At 42.0% G+C, this 15,120-nt stretch overlaps 1 protein-coding gene across 2 annotated transcripts in view; it reads left to right on the forward strand.

Moving 5' to 3' along the window:
- Window positions 1-10,774, forward strand: part of ZKSCAN8 (zinc finger with KRAB and SCAN domains 8) — a 54,789-nt gene extending 44,015 nt beyond the window's left edge. For both annotated transcript variants that reach the window (XM_070050561.1, XM_051851462.2), the window contains exon 6: window positions 1-10,774. This exon is cut by the window's left edge and continues 18,720 nt beyond it. The gene's annotated coding sequence lies outside the window, so the exon portion shown is untranslated.
- Window positions 10,775-15,120: the final 4,346 nt, after the last annotated feature.

Consider the following 15,120-nt stretch of genomic DNA (forward strand, 5'->3'; position numbering starts at 1 on the left):
CTGTGTGGCCTGCTTCCCATGTTGGATCATTCTCTCATTTTTAATTCTACTGTTATTAGCAGACATTTGATCTTATTTATGTGATCCCTTTGACACTTAAATATATGATCAGTTGCACACTTAAAATGTTCATTTTAACTAGTAAGATGGCATTAGTACCACCCAGCTTAATGGGATGGCAAGTCTTTAGCTTTACCCTTAGGGGTAAGTCTGTGGGAACGTGTGCTGAACTGTACATCTCCTCCCTCTTTTTTTTTTTTTTTTTTTTTTTTAAAGATCTTATTTATTTACTTGAGAGATAGAGTTACAGACAGTGAGAGGGGGAGACATAGAGAAAGGTCTTCTCTCTGTTGGTTCACTCCCAAAATAGCTGAAACAGCAGAGCTGCACCAATCCGAAGCCAGGAGCCAGGAGCCTCTTTCGGGTTTCCCACATGGATGCAGGGACCCAAGGACCCGGGCCATCCTCCCCTACCTTCCTAGGCCTTAACAGAGAGCTGGATCAGAAGAGGAGTAGCTGGGACTAGAACTGGCATCTCACACCGGAGCCACAGGGGGAGGGTTAACTTACTGTGCCACAACATTGGCCCCTTTAAGATCTGTTTTCAGTTCATACACATATGATTAATTCTATACTAAGTAAAGAGTTCAACAAGTAGTATGGAAAAAAAGAAACTTCCTCAACAGTTAAGACAAGGGCTGTTCAAAGTTACTGCTTCTCAAAGGGTCAGTTTCACTTCTATAGATTACCATTTAGGTGCCCTATTAGTTATCACAGATCAGGGATCACATGGTATTTGTCCTTTTGGGGCTGCCTTATTTCACTAAACATGATATTTTCTAGTTTCATCCACTTTATTGCAAATGATTGGATTTTTTTAACTGCTGTGTGCTGTTCTATGGTGTACATTTTCCATAATTTATCCAGTCTTTAGTTGATTAGCATTTGGGTTGATTCTGTATCTTAATTATTGTGAATTGAGCTGCAGTAAACATGGGGGCTACAGATTACTCTTTCATATGCTGGATTAATTTCCTTACGGTAAATTCCCAGGAGTGGGATGGCTGGGTCATATGGCAAGCCTATATTCAGATTTCTGAGGTATCTCCATACTGTCTTCCATAGTGGCTGTACCAGTTTACATTCCCACCAGTAGTGGATTAGGGTACGTTTTCCCTCACATCCTCACCAGCACTTGTTGCTTGTTGATTTCTGTATAAAAGCCATTTTAATGGGGGGTGAGGTAAATCCTCATTTTGGTGGTTTCTTTTTTTATTAAGTCTAAGAACACATATTTAATGAAACAGTGACAGTGGCATTGTTGCAACTCTGAAGCCAGCCTGGTCCATGCTGTGGGACCACACTTAGCTGTGCTTTCTTTAAGATGCTGGCCATGTAATTCAGTCCATTGCTAGGTTCTTCACACTTTGCTGTAGAGTCACAGAAGAACCTACCCATGATTCCGTTTACGGACTTTATCATCCAGAAAGGGCAGGTGGAGAAGAGGTGCTGGTAGAGGAAGCATGTGGGGCTAGGAAAGGATGTTAAAAATTGTGCCCCAACCCTTTGTCCAGTAAATGCCAGCATAATAACATTTTCTCTGGACATAGTGATTTGAATAATGTGATTTTAACTACATAGAAGATGCCCACATGACAGAAATGTGATGCAGTGGTGAGAAATGCACAGTTTTAGGGGTATAGGAAGAGGGCATTTGTTCTTTTTTTTTTTTTTTAAAGATTTATTTGTTTATTTGAAAGTCAGAGTTATGCAGAGAGAGGAGAGGCAGAGAGAGAGATCTTCCATCCAATGGTTCACTCCCCAATTGGCCGCAACAGCCAGAGCTGCACCGATCCGAAGCTAGGAGCCAGGAGCTTCTTTTGGGTCTCCCACACGGGTACAGGGGCCCAAGGACTTGGGCCATCTACTGCTTTCCCAGGCCATAGCAGAGAGGTGGATCAGAAGAGGAGCAGCTGGGACTAGAACTGGTGCCCAAATGGGATGCTGGCACTTCAGGCCAGGGCATTAACCTGTTGCACCACAGTGCCAGCCCCGGGCATTTGTTCTTTAATCCCCTTTCCAATCCCAAAGAGGAAAGGGAAACCTGCCAAGGATTCAGCCTCACATCACACTCTTGCAAGGACTTCAGCAGCATTCTCCTCTCACTCTTCTACCCTGAGATAGGTCCACACTGTGTTCTTCATTTTCCAGGTGTGGTAACAGAAAATACAGCAAGAGCCTTGCCTAAACAACTCCTGATGGCAGAGGGGCAAGACAAAGGCGATAGGTTCCTTAAACAGGCCAGCCAGCTAAGCTGACTATTCTGACTGAAGTTTCCTCTTGGGCTTCTTGGTCAAAGGGTATGATGTCCAACAGCTATGTTCTCTGCCTACTGTCCAGATGTTAACCATGTGCATCAATAGTCAAGCACAGTCCAGGGCAATGATGAAAAAGGCAGATACAAGCAACCCCTGCTTCTTAGGGGTGAAGATTGGGAAGCTGCGTCCTGAAGCATCCCTTCCCATAGATCCCACAACCACAGGACAGGACCTGTAAAATGCATACATTGAGACCCAGTGTGCTCCATCCCACCCAGTGTCCAGGGGATCCTTTGCATGGCGGGGAGTGACCAACTGTATGCTTGGGTTTCAGGGTTCCTGCCAGGAGTTCTCTTGAGCAAATACTCCCAGCCTCTGACCTCAGGCATCCAAACAGAAAGCTCTTAGCTGTGGTCATGTCAGAGCACTGTGACAAAAGGATGGAGCTCCTTTGATTCAGAATTGGTTTCCTCATTGTGTGTGTGTGTGTGTGTGTTTTAGATTTATTTATTTTTTATTTGAAAGTCAGAGTTACACAGAGAGAGGAGAGGCAGTGAGGAGAGAGAGTCCGATGTTTTCCATCCGCTGGTTCACTCCCCAATTGTCTGCAATTGTCAGAGCTGTACTGATCCAACACCAGGAGCCAGGATCTTCTGGGTCTCCCATGTGGGTGCAGGGGCCCAAGGACTTGGGCCATCGTCTACTGCTTTCCCAGGACATAGCAGAGAGCTGGATCAGAGATGGAGCAGCTGGGACTCGAACCAGTGCCCATATGGGATGCTGGCACTGAAGGTGGTGGCTTTACCTGCTATGCCACAGTGCTAGTCCCCTCATTGTGGTTTTGACTTCCTGGTATCAGTGGAGATCTGCACTCCAGTTAGATAATTCATTTTGACATGTTTCACTGGCAGCCTCAGGTAGGTATCGTGGGCAACCCTGGGACTTTGTGGGGCCCAGTGACCATGGGATCCAGAGGTGACCAATCTGATCCCAGTCTGGGTGGCTAGTAGACTTCCTTTATCACCTTCCTCCAAACTTAGAGAGACAGGAATGATCCATGGAACTGTGGCTAAGGATGCAGATCCGTGTTGGTAAAACCAAGGATAGGCAGGTTCCTAATGGTTCCTATCCCTAAGCAAGGACATATGAACAGAGTTTCCTGACTTCATATGGACTTCAATCCTGAAATTACCTCAAAAACAAGGGCTGTTCCAGGCCAAAGCCAGGTGCCTGGAGCTATGTCTGGGTCTCCTACATGGATGGCACAGGTGCAGATGCTTCAGCCATCCTCTGCTGCTTCCCAGGATGTACTAGCAGGAAGCTAGATCAGAACCAGCACTCTGATATGGAATGTAGGCATCCCAGACATAGGCTTAACCTGCTGTGCCACCATGTTGCCACAGAATACTTTTTTACAAAAGAGAAAATATTTAAAAACAATTCTGAAAACTGCTGAAGTTCGTGTTGTTTTCCTAAAATCTGAATTGCACTTCATCTAGTTCTCTCCTTAATGCTCCTTTCCTTTCTTAGGAAGAAAAACAGTCTAAATATATATATGTATTTTGCTACGTGGTTGTTGTCTTCAGCAATTATATAATTTTCCAATAGGTATAATTTCTTTTTTTTAATTTTAAAAATTTACTTTATAGAATTAGTGAGAGAGAGAGAGAGACAGAGAGAAAGGTCTTCCTTCTGTTGGTTCACTCCCCAAATGACCGCTATGGCTGGAGCTATGCTGATTTGAAGCAAGGAGCCAGGTGCTTCTTCCTGGTCTCCCATGTGGGTGCAGGAGCCCAAAGTCTTGGGCCATCCTCCACTGCTTTCCCAGGCCACAGCAGAGAGCTGGACTGGAAGAGGAGCAACTGGGGCTAGAACCTGGCACCCACATGGGATGCCGGTGCCGCAAGGTGGAGGATTAACCAAGTGAACCATGGCACTGGCCCCCAATAGGTATAATTTCTGAACAAAACATATTCATTCAGTTACATCTTACACATTGCCTCAGGCAGGGACATATTATAGAAATACCTTTCCTAATCCTAGAAATACTGTCTTTGATTTTGTAAGGAATAGAAAACAGCTAACAGATTATACTAAATACATATAAAGGGGGGCTGGCACTGTGGCACAGTGGGTTAAAGCCCAGGCCTGCAGTGCTGGCATCCTGAGTTCCAGCTGCTTCACTTCCAATCCAGCTCCTTCCTGATGTGCCTAGGAAAGCAGTGGAGGATGACCCAAGTCCTTTGGTCCCTGTACCTACATGGCAGACCTGGAAGAAGGTCCTGGCTTCAGCTCAGCTCTGGCTGTTGCAGCCATTTGGGGGACTGAACCAGCAGATGGAAGATCTCTCTCATTCTCTACCTCTCTCTGTAACTCTTTCAAATAAATAGAAATAAATCTTTTTTTTTTTTTTTTTTTGACAGGCAGAGTGGACAGTGAGAGAGAGAGACAGAGAGAAAGGTCTTCCTTTGCCGTTGGTTCACCCTCCAATGGCCGCCGTGGCCAGCGCGCTGCGGCCAGCACACCGCACTGATCTGAAGCCAGGAGCCAGGTACTTCTCCTGGTCTCCCATGGGGTGCAGGGCCCAAGGACTTGGGCCATCCTCCACTGCACTCCCGGGCCACAGCAGAGAGCTGGCCTGGAAGAGGGGCAACCAGGACAGAACTGGCGCCCCGACCGGGACTAGAACCCGGTGTGCCAGCGCCGCAAGGTGGAGGATTAGCCTATTGAGCCGCGGCGCTGGCTAATAGAAATAAATCTTAAAAAAAAACATAAATATATATATCAAAGATTTTTTTAAAACATTTCACAGTTTTATACATAAAAAGCATAGCAACACAGTAGAAACTGAGGATTGTGTTAAATTTGTAGTAGCTAGGAACTAGCTTATGGTCTTGGACCTCAATTCTTCAGAGTTTCAGCCTATGACTCAGGGGCTATTTCATCTTTTCTGAAATGGCTTTAGCAATGGCTTACTTTCTAGTGGAAGAATCCTTTATCCAGACAAGAGTGCCTTGTTTCCTGGTTCATTTCCTTTCCTTGTAGAGTTTGTCTCACAGGCCAAAATGTAAAATAAGCACCTGACTTCTTCCTGCTGCCTGTCTGGTTTTTGGAGAAGGATCAGGGAAAGTCAGTGAGTATGACGGAGAAAGCTAGGTCTGAGATATGAATTTGTAATCCTGGGACCTCACCTCCCCATGCAACTGCAATTAGCATTTCACTGCACTGACAGAACACACTGAGTAACAATTATGACAGTATACACAGAGGGAGAAGGGTAGTTTGAACAATGTTGTTCTCATTACCAGTTGCGGAAGCCAATTACAATTGTCTGGTGAGCATCTCCAGAGAGGAGAGTGTGAGACTCTTCTTTTCCATAATCCATAGAGGGAGACAGGGGCTCAGATGGAGGGAACAGAAACTGTGGTGATGTGAGGCATGAGGAGTACAGTAAAATTTTATCTTACTAGATTCTCTGCTTCCCTGAGATGTGCCAAATCTGGTTTTATGTAAAATACTTAGTCACAGTAATATATCCTCATGTAACATAAAAAAGTTTAATCATGTATATACACAACATTTCTATCAAGAGCCTTCACCCTTTAGAAATAAAAACACACGACTTTAAAAATACACATCTGTATGAGTAACACAATGCCCCTACACTTTAAGCAACTCAAATGTCCAACAATAAGAAAATGGACATTTTGTGATCTATGCATATAGGATAAAATTACTCAGCCATCAAAACAGGTGAACTACTTGTTTTATTCACATAAAGACAAATTAGATCTCAAAGAATTGTTTCAAGACAAAGGCAGAAATAAAAAAATGTATTTTGTGTTTAATTTTTTTGAAGTTCAAGAATCAGTGGACCTGATATAAACTAACAGCAATGAAAACAGATTTGATAGGAATTCCAGTTGTTTATTTCCTGAAAACTTACAAGGCAGTTATATTGTTTTTTTTAAAAAAAAAACAAATTAGTTGATCTTTAACATTTAGTGGAATATTATATTTATTGTTAACAAACACAATATATGCACGAGTAGGTGTATTGGACACATTAGGATAGTTTAAAGTTTTATGAATTTCTCAGATGGTGTGATTATTATAACATTTTAATAGATTTGATTTCTACATTGAATATATAAACAATAAAAGAAAGAACATTATGTAGCAATGGAAACAAGCATATTTTATTTACAAATCTCCCTTCCCAACACCTGTCATACAATTGACCAATCCAGGCTAACAATAACGGATTGGATTCCAGGAAGATTGTTGGGAAACCCCTTGGCTTTGTTTTATCTGGTATATCCATGGTTACTGGACAGGGATTAGTGGTAGTTACAGCGTCATGGAGGAACTGGGATCTTCTGTGAGGGTTGGGTTTGTGTGGATTCTTGGGGAACCAAGGAAGGTGGTGATGGCACTGCTGTCCAATGACTAGAGTTCTTAATTTTCCCCTGCAAGGGAAGACAATGTATTCGTGTGTCATTGCCTTATGGTTGAGTCTTAAAAATTATTTATTTGAGAAAGAGAGAGAGAAAGAAAGTGAGCAAGCAAGAGAGCTCTCATCTTTTATTTCACTGTCCAAATACTTGTGAAAGTTGGGGCTTTGCTGAAGCCAAAGCCAGGAGCCAGGAACTCAATCTAGAAATCACGCATGAGTGGCAAGAACACAATTATTTAGGTAAGACTGCTGCCTCCAAGGGTCTGCACTGTCAGGAAGCTGGAATCATGAGCCAGGTGTAGATACTGATCCCAGGAATTCCAATATGGGATGTAGACATCTTAACAGGCAATTTTTAAAAAATCCTTTTGGGGAGGATGTCAAGTGTCTTTATTGGCAGTTGTTTTTTTTTTTTTTTTTTTTTTGTAAAAAGATTATTTATTTGAAAGGCAGAGTTACAGAGAGAGAGAGAGAGAGAGAGGAGAGAGAGAGAGAGAGAGAGAGAGAGAGAGAGAATCTTCCATCCTCTGGTTCACTTCCCCAATGGCCACAGTGGTTGGAGTTGGGCCTATCCGAAGCCAGGAGCCAGGAGCTTCTTTCTGGGTCTTCCATGTGGGTGTAGGGGTCCAAAGACTGGTTCATCTTCCACTGCTTTCCCAGCTGCATTAGCAGGGAGCTGGATCAGAAGTGGGGCAACTGGGAAACGAACCGTTGCCCATATGGGATGCTGGCACTGCAGGCAGCAGCTTTACCTGGTATGCCACAGCGCCAGCCCCTTAACTGGTACTTAATCACTAGACAAAATGCCCACCCCAGTGAGTCTGTCTTTTTTTTTTTTTTTTTTTTTTAAGATTTATTTATTTGCTTGAGAGGCAGAGTTAAAGACAGAGAGAAGGAGAGACAGAGGTCTTGCATACATTGATTCACTCTCCAAATGGCTGCAACAGCTGGAGCTGGGCTGATTGGAAGCCAGGAGCCAGGATCTTCTGGATCTCCCACATGGGTTCAGAGACCCAAGCACTTGGGCCATCTTCCTCTAGCAGACCATTAACATGGAACTGGATTAGAAGTGGAGCAGCTAGGACTCAAATCACCCATATGGGATGCCGGTGCCACAGGTAGAGGCTTAACCTACTACACCAGAGTGCAGGCCCTGAGTCTTTTATTTTTCTTCAGATTTATAGAGTTTGTTAGAATATAACTTTATAAAAGAAGAGTATGACTTTATATAACACATGAAAAGTATTTCGCAGAAATGCTGACTATAGAGTGGATAACTGGTATTGACCTGCTAAAGTGGAGCATGGAGAGCTTGAGACTTTGAGAGAATGGCAGGCTAGAGTCTTTAAACATCCCCAGCCTTACAGACACAGAAAGGTGAAGAGCACCAACTTAATGTTGATGGAGAAATTAACTTCTCTGGTTAAAGAATGAACTAAGAAATCCACAGGCACACAAATGAAGATATTTTTTTTTTAAGATTTTATTTTTATTTATTTGAGAGGTCGAGTTACAGACAGTGAGAGGGAGAGACAGAGAGAAAGGTCTTCCTTCTGTTGGGTCACTCCCCAAATGGCTGCAATGGCTGGAGCTGCGCCAATCCGAATCCAGGAGCCAGGTGCTTCTTCCTGGTCTCCCACACAGGTGCAGAGGCCCAAGCACTTGGCCCATCTTCTACTGTTTCCCCAGGCCATAGCAGAGAGCTGGATTGGAAGACGAGCAGCTAGGACTAGAATTGGCACCCATATGCCGGCACTGCAGGTGAAGGATTAACCTACTGCACCACAGCGCTGGCCCCAAGAAGAGATTTGTTTAAAAACTAGAAATAGACCTATCATGTGATCCACTAATCTCACTACTGGTATGTACCCACAAGACACACACTCAATGTATCAAAGAGATACCTGCTCCACCAAGTTTACAGCAGCAGATTCATACCAACCAAAATATGGAATCAACCAAGGGGTCCATCATCATATGAATATATAAAGAAATATCATTTGCAGCAAAGTGGATGGAATAGGAAGACATCATTTTGAGTGAAATAAGTCATTCACAGAAATACAAATACTACATATTTTCTCTATGTGTGAGCTAAAATTTTTAAAAGAAACCTGTTTTGTATCAGTTTTGCTGCAAATACAGTGTTTTGTCAATCTTTGTTTTACATTTTTTCAAACAAATTAATAAAAATTGTATATTGCCGTAATTGTAATGAATTTGTGGGAATTTAAAATTTTATGTAAGTGAAGTGAACATGTTTTCATTTGATTATTGTTTATAACCTTTGCCTATTTTTCTTTTGGAGTGTGACCTTTTTATTCATTGAACATAGTAGAGCCAATAAGACTTTGACTGTAGTGTAGATTAAAAATATTTTATCTCAAGAAAACTAAATAGGGGCTGGCACTGTGGCATAATGGGCTAAGCTCTGCCTATAGCACCAGCATCCCATATGGGTGCTGGTTCTAGTCCTGGCTGCTTCTCTTCCCATCCAGTTCTCTGCTGTGGCCTGGGAAAGCAGTAGAAGATGGCCCAAGGGCTTGGGCCCTTTCACTGATGTTGGAGACCCAGAAGAACCTCCTGGCTTCGGATTGGCACAGGTCCAGCTGTTGTGGCCATTTGAGGAGTGAACCAGAGGCTGGAAGACCTTTCTCTCTGTCTCTCACTCTGTAACTCAAAGTCTCAAACAAATAAATAAAATATTAAAAATTCCTAAACATTAAGTTAAAAAAGTAAAGCTCAAATGAAAGAAAACAATCTAGGGACATACACAAAAGCATACACAAAATATAAAATGTAGGAAACTACTTATTGCCCAACTAGGGATTCTAAAATTTCTCCCGAAAAAATATCCACTATACTCCAGGACTGGCACTTTATTTTTCATTTAAGTTTAAATTTGTTTTTAATTTTCCATTAAGTTATGAGTAGAGTAATGATATTTTAAAAATAGAATATTTACATGTCCAAACTCTACGAAGAAATTATCTGCTTATTTATATTCCTTCTTACTTTCCATGCATATATGTGTTTTAAAAGAAATATAATTATGACCCATCATTTTGTTCTTTATTTTTAACATTCAAAGTAATATTTTGATTGACCAAGTCTTAGTAATTATGCTTAGAACTCCATGAAGCACTATAAATTATCTGACCTTTACAAAGACAGAAAGCAGAGTGGTGGTTACCATGGGATTTGGGGAGGTTGAGAGGCAAAGTAATTTTAAAATGAATATAAAAGTTACACTATTCCAAGATAAAATCAAGAAGAGGAGAGCACATGGTGTGTAGTCTGTTGGGCCACCTCTTGGGACACCCACATCCCATGTCCAAGAACCAGTTCAAGTCTCAGCTACTTCACTTTCATTCTAGTTTCTTCAGTAATGTGCCTGGGAGGCTGCAGATGATAGCCCTAATGCTTGGGTTCCTGCCACCCATGTGGGAGACCTGGGTGATGTTCCTGGCTTCCAGTTTTGGCCTGGCACAGCTCAGACTCTTGTGGTCATTAGGGGAGTGAATCAGCAGAAGGAAGATCTCTCTCTCTCTCTCTCTCTCTCATTCATTCTTTCAAATAAGTAAAATAAATAAATCTTTAAAAGCCAAGAAAATATGCTTAAAATTGTCTTCTGGAATTAAAAAATGTAGATTGTCTAATTTCCACGTATGTGTGAATTTAAATTTTTAACATTAATTTTTTCTTCTATATGTAAAGAATATTTCAAGTTTCTTTTGTAGATATAATTGAACTAGTGTTACTAAAATAATCCAAGAACATTTTGTAATTGGTTGCTCGTTAACAGAATTTTCAAAATATGAGCAGTAGAAGTCAACTAAGTTTGAAATACTTCTCACACTCATTTCCCAGTGTATGTGCTCTGGGTTTGGGAATGGAGACAATTCAATTTGTTGAGGAAACACCTCTTTCTAGGACAATGTGATTATTGTTCTGTATATTTAGAAGGGCTCTGTGTTCTGAAAATAAATTTTCACTTAAATTTTTTGGTCATGTTCTTTCTTTTCAAGATTTTTAATAGATATCATCTAAAAATTAAAAAAAAATTCTGTTGAGTATGTGGGGAAAAAGGTACCCCTAATACACTATTTGTGGGAATGTAAACTAGTACAACCATTATGGAAGACAGTATGGAGATTTCTCAGAAATCTGAAAATAGATCTACCGTATGACCCTGCCATCCCATTCCTGGGAATTTACCTAAAGGAAATGAAATCAGCATATGAAAAAGTTGTTTGTACCCTCTTGTTTATTGCAGCTTAATTTGCAGTAGCTAAGATATGGAATCAACCCAGACGTCCATCAACTGAAGACTAGATAGAGAAATTATGGTATATATGCACTATGGAATACTACTCAGTCATAAAAAAGAATGAAATTCTGTCTTTTGCAATGGGATGGATGGAACTGGAAACCATTACACTTAGTAAAATAAGCCAGTCCCCCCAAAGCAAATGCCATATGTTTTCCCTGATCTGTGTTAACTAATAGAATACCTAAAAGGTTATGTATAGGAGTCAAATTGATATTCTTGAACTTTGATGATTGTTTACAGGCCTGTCTTGACTGTTGAGGGTAGGGTGGGAAGTATTACTTTGTTCCTGGATCTGTATATATTAAATATATGATTTGTATACCTTAAATAAAATAAAAATGATTATTTTAATTGATAAATCATAATATTGTATATCTTATGGGATAAAATATGTTTTGATCCTTGTACACATAGAAAGATTCATTCAAACTGATTAACATCAATCATCTCACCAATTTATCATATTTTATGTTGAGAATATTATAATTTAATTTAGCAATTTAAAAATACACAACATATTATTAACTGTGCACTGTGTACTGCAATCCATCATGGAAGCATTTCCTCAGCCTAACTGAAACTCTATGCTTTTTGATCAACATCTTTCTTTTCCCAGTATCACTATCAGTCCCAACTTCTCTTAGTTTCCTTTCTACTATCTGTTTCTATGAGATGGACATTTTTATCTTCCACATAATAGTGACATTATACAGTATTTGTTCCTTGCTTACATCACTTGCTATAATATAGTATAATGCCTTAGAGTTCTATACTTTTTGTCAAACGACACAACTTCTTTCTGTTATATGGTTGTATGGTGTTTCCTTGTGTGTACATACATCTGATAAGAGGCTGCTTACAAAATACATAACAACTCAATAGCAAAATAGAAAAAGAGAAAAACTAACAACAAATAGCCTGATTTTCAAAAGAGAAAATGATCTGGACATTTTTCACAAGAAGTGTTATTAATGACCAACAGATATATGAAAAAAATGCTCAATATCTCTAATAAACAGAAAAATTCAATTTAAAATTTATTGTATGTAGTGCAGTTGGCATCTTTTCATTTATTATTATAGTCCTTGCTTGTATTTTTGCTGAGCAATGGTATTTTTACTTTTTTTTTTTTTTTTTGACAGGCAGAGTGGACAGTGAGAGAGAGACAGAGAGACAGAAAGGTCTTCCTTTTTGTCGTTGGTTCACCCTCCAATGGCTGCCGTGGCCGGTGCACCGTGCTGATCCGAAGGCAGGAGCCAGGTGCTTCTCCTGGTCTCCCGTGGGGTGCAGGGCCCAAGGACTTGGGCCATCCTCCACTGCACTCCCAGGCCATAGCAGAGAGCTGGCCTGGAAGAGGGGCAACCGGGACAGAATCCAGTGCTCCACTGCACTCCCAGGCCATAGCAGAGAGCTGGCCTGGAAGAGGGGCAACCGGGACAGAATCCAGTGCCCCGACCGGGACTAGAACCCGGTGTGCTGGTGCCGCAAGGTGGAGGATTAGTCTATTGAGCCATGGCGCCGGCCTCTTAAAAAAAAAAAAAATTATTTACTTGAGAGGCATAGTTACAAAGAAAGGGAGAGGTCTTCCTTAGCTGGTTCACTCCCCAAATGGCCTCAACTGCCAGAGGTGGGCCAATCTGAAGCCAGAGCCAGGAGCTTCTTCAGGGGCCCAAATTATTACTTTTAATTTGTTGAACTCTATATTTAGCAGAACATTAAGCCTTGGACTAAACTGTAGATTAAAATGTTATCTCAAAAAGAAAAAGATAACCACAGTAAGACATCACCTCACACTTAGAATGACTATTATGAAAAAGGCAAATGATAGAATGTGTTGGCTAGAAAATGGGCAAAAGATCATTTTTGCATACTTAGCTCATTTATTTTTTTATTGCACTTGGTAATTTTATTAAAACTTAAGAATTGTACACTTGATGGTGTTATATATTAATGTTAGCCATCGCAAAACACACCGTACACCGGAGTAAGGGAAAGGGTTTATTGGGAAACACCCTACAGACCGGAGTGAAGGGGTGGCGAAGGAAAAAGAGAAGGAGACTATAAGAGAGAGACAGAGGAGGGAGAAGAGAGATGAGAGGAGGAGAGAAGCCAAGAGAGGCCAAGAGAGCACAGGAGAGAAGGATCAAGAGAGCACGTGTTCAGGAACAGGCCCTTTTAAAACTTTGACTGAGATTGGGCAGGGAAGCAGGAGCATCGAATCCCATTAGGATGGGGGTGGAGCCTGGCTCATGTAGCTGGGCTGTGCGGCCACCTGGCTAAAACTGTGCCAGTTTCCTAACGTTCCCCCCTTTTGTTTTTTATAAAGCAGGGTTTATATGGGATTATATTAGTCCCAAAAGTCCAGGAGAGGTAGAGGGACGATGATCTGTCTTTAGAGCTACTTCCTGCTGACACGGGCAATGAGGTACTCTCCACTGGCATGGGGCAATGTCTCAAGCCGCTGTCTCCTGGGTGGGGAGTGGAGTATATCCTTGTAGCAGCATTTGGTTGACTACCTGTTTGCTGAAGACCTTCGTTTGTTCCATGTAACCTGCTGTAAACACTTAGACACTGTGGTATAAAAAACAGGGTGAGAATAGTAACCAATGATCCTAAAAGTAGCATTAACCAGGTAATGAGAGGATTTTATAGAGGAGAGGAAATGGAGGGGGTGGGTCTCTGGACCCTTATGGGGACAGGGTGTGCTTTAAGCTGATTCCAACCAAGACTGTGAGAAAAGCCACTCAACTTTTGTAGGTAGTGGGGTTTGTCTGTAGAGAAATTTTGAACAATCATACAACATTAAGTGGGGGAGAGGACCACAGTACGCACAGGTTGGGAGTAGAGCCATTGGTGGTAGAGTAGAGGCTATGATTACAAAGGAATGAGGCCCAAATGGGCTAGACAGGGTCTAGAACAAAGGACAGAGTCATTATTAGAGGAGCAAAGAAAGGTGCTGTCTAAGCTACACATAAGTTTTCTGATTGAGAGGCAAATAGAACCTTATGGAAGGGGCTTGATAAATGGTGGGATTTAAGGCCTTGTACATTAAGAGGCCGAGACTTATTTATCTCTTCACATAGGGTACATTCTAAGGGAGGTGTGAACCTCCTTGGGGAAGGCACCCTGTTGACTTCCATTACCTAGCTGGCCTGGGAGGAGAGATGGCCAGGTAAAGGCAGGTGGCATCTCTAACAGGAAATTTACCATTCTGCCTGCAATGCTACTGACCCTGGTTGGCCGTCCCCTCAGCTGTGGTGGTCACTTTGGAAGCTGGGCTGAGTGAAGAGCTTTTCGGCTTAGAGCCAATAAGATCTGTGGCTCTGACCTGGACGTCCTTCGACTCTAGGGCAGGTCCATTTCCAGTGATTCAACTCTTGGCTGGCAGAGCTGCCAGGGCTCTTCATAAGCTGACTTCTGCTGAAGCCCAGGCTTGCCATGTTGAAAGCCACTGCAGTGCACTGGCCTGTTGGGTCTCCTTGAGGGCAGATCACTGTACAGAACAGCCATTAATAGGCCTGCCACCCATTGCTTCTGATGCCTAGCTTTCTTTTCCTCCTGGGTTTTGTTAAAGCAGACCAAAGGATGCAGGTCAAGGGGGTGCTCATGTGAGACCTGAGCCTGGATCAAGGTGCAACTATTTTAAATTAGGCCTCCATCTCATAACTTGGGCCTGACCAGGCCCTGAACCCTGAGCCAGAATCTCCTAAAAGTAAATAAATGAACTCCCCTTGTGATAAACTCTGCTAGCAACAGATAACAGAGAACAGATAACAGAGAAATACCTAGAGGTTCTGGTGTCTTCACAGGGCAGATAAGGTGATTGATAGCTACCTGAGACCCTGCAGTTCGGCATGTACACCCCATCAGCTCGGACCCTATGCTTCAGCCAATCAATTCAAAAGGCATCAACCCCAAAGCCATCTAACCACCTTTAGTAGGTCCGTTCCTTACACTGGATGCACTAATCAATTCTAGGAGATGTCCTTTGAATTTCCCGCAGGATGAGATGA

The sequence above is a fragment of the Oryctolagus cuniculus genome, chromosome 10 (genome assembly GCF_964237555.1).
Source record: "Oryctolagus cuniculus chromosome 10, mOryCun1.1, whole genome shotgun sequence".
NCBI lineage: Eukaryota > Metazoa > Chordata > Mammalia > Lagomorpha > Leporidae > Oryctolagus > Oryctolagus cuniculus.